Source organism: Cyprinodon tularosa, unplaced genomic scaffold (genome assembly GCF_016077235.1).
Source record: "Cyprinodon tularosa strain WSP-4 unplaced genomic scaffold, ASM1607723v1 ctg500, whole genome shotgun sequence".
NCBI classification, from domain to species: Eukaryota; Metazoa; Chordata; class Actinopteri; order Cyprinodontiformes; family Cyprinodontidae; genus Cyprinodon; species Cyprinodon tularosa.
This window is the reverse complement of record NW_024039231.1, coordinates 455,975-458,607: the sequence shown is the minus strand read 5'-3', so window position 1 is coordinate 458,607 and position 2,633 is coordinate 455,975.

The window sequence follows — 2,633 nt, the reverse complement described above, 5'->3', positions numbered from 1 at the left end:
TTCTTTTCTATTATGGCGGATCACAAGCAATGTTAAGGTGCATACCGCCACCTACTGTACATGAGTGTGTAGTAGCATTACTTCACATCTATTAGATTCTATTTTTTTATTTTGTATTCTTAAGATACATAAACAATGCTTTCCTTAGTTTATGAATATCTGTTATGTTTCCTTCATTTCCTAATATTCCTTTAAGATTCCATTCATGCCCTATACTTCTAACTATTCTCTTTAATTCTTCCCTTTCGTGTTCATATAACTTACAGTTCATCAGTATGTGTTCTACATTTTCTTTTTCACCACATTTCTCACATTTATCACTATTTTTCCTCCCTATTAAATAAAGCATGTCATTTAAGTAGGTATGACCTATTCTTAATCTACTAACTATTATTTCTTCTCTTCTGTTTCTTTCATTAATGCTTCGAATTCGAACTGACTTTTGCACTTCATATAATCTTCTTCCTTTCCTATCTTCGTTCCATATTTTTTGCCATTCCTCCATTTCTTTACTTTTAATAAGTGATTTCCCTTCCCCTTTTCCAAAATGAATTGAAATTGTTATTTCCCCCTCTAAAGCCCTTTTAGCTAATTTATCTGCCTTTTCATTGCCTTTTACTCCTTCATGTGCTGGCACCCAACAAAACCAAACATCAATGCCACCCCTATATAATCTAAATAAAATATGATGAATTTCTAATACCAAATCTTTTCTATTATTTCCTTCTCCCTTAATACTTTCCACTACTGCTTTAGAATCTGTGCACACCACCACCCTGATTGGTCGAATCTCCTCCACCCATTGCAAGCTTAATATAACTGCCACCATTTCTGCTGTAAAAACCGACAATTGATCTGATATTCTTTTATGAATAAATTTTTTAAACTCTGGGATATATATTTCTATACCCACATAACCTTTTAAATTCTTAGAACCATCTGTATAAATTTTAAGGTAATTATTATATGTAGTTCTTAAATAAATATCTGTTTTTATCCCTATTTCATTTAAATTCCAATCATTTTTCATTAGGTAGTATGATTATTTTTGAAAGTAATTTACATAATTAGAAGAACTAAGAAACCCCGGAGAGTGAGAAAATAAGAGTGTCAAATATATTAATTTATTTTTGCCTGATGGTGTTTATAAAGTGCTATTTCAGGTCCAGTAAAAATTTGATTTAAAAAAAAAATATTGGAACTTCACCTTATGATGTTTGCATTTCTAAAGCATTATTAGCAATATATATAAAAAAAATATTGTGACAGGGGCAGGGCATCCACCAGGTTGACATGCATGTGATCAAACTTGCAGACCAACAACAGGAAGCAGGTGTTCTTCAAACTTACGTGAATTGTCTATGCCATGCTACAATGTGGGATTCAGAAAAAAAGGTTGAAATGTCTGAAAGGTCGCACACAGGCGAGAGCGTATCGGGAGATGGAGACGGAGACCTACAAGACCTCCCTCATCCTTGGCCCAATCTCAAAGAATGTTTCTAAATAGTTGAAAAATTGGGCTTTCAATTCATATAGCGGCATCTGGCTGTTTTTTTAAAGGTTACTTTATACTTTTGTACTTTAAGTAGGTTTTGGAGCACATACTTTTTCACTTTTACTTCAGTAAAGAAGTCATGTAGATACTTCAACTTTGTGTTTTTAAAGTTCAGTATCTATACCTCTACTTAAGTAACAAATGTGTGTACTTTTGACATCACTGTTGCATAGCTGCCATTATAAAAATGTTCTGGCTACGCCTCCGATTAAGATATGTTTGAATTTTTCTCCACACAATGCTTTCAGAGTTTTACGCAAGAGGATTAGGGCCACTGTAAAAAAAAAAAAGTTACCTGATTTTTTATTTTTATTTCAGTTTAACATGGGAAAAAAGTCAGACTTCTGACTTTTTTCTCAGAATTCTGAATTTTTTCTCAGAATTCTGACTTAAATCTCAAAATTCTGACTTTAATCTCAGAATTCTGAATTTCTTCTCAGAATTCTGACTTTTATCTAAGAATTCTGATTTTTTTTATTGTCAGAATTCAGTCAGAATTCTGACTTTAATCTCAAAATTCTGACTTTAATCTCAGAATTCTGACTTTAATCTCAGAATTCTGAATTTCTTCTCAGAATTCTGACTTTTATCTAAGAATTCTGACTTTTTTTATTGTCAGAATTCAGTCAGAATTCTGAGAAAAAAGTCAGAATTCTGAAATTAAAGTCAGAATTCTGAGATTGAAGTCATAATTCTGACTTTAATTTCAGAATTCTGATTTTTTTCCCCATACTAAACTGAAATAAAATGTAAAAATCAGTTAACTTTTTTTTTTCCAGTGACCCTAATCCTCTTCCGTAGAGTTTAGATTTTCCTTTATGCAAAAAATGTCTGTTTAAGATTACAGCACCGCAAGGCACATAATTCCAGTCTGCTGTCATGTGTTTATGAACTTTCCTCATTTCCTTTATATTTAAGAACCCAATCTCAGCTCATCTTAGACTGTAAAACTTAGGATTAGTTCTATTTTATGTGCCTTGCCCATATGCAGTTTATGTCTATTAATAGTACTTGTGTGCAGTTTTTTTTATGCAGTCTCCTTCCAGGGGAAGGAGCACTCTCGCCTGAAGCGAGAGTA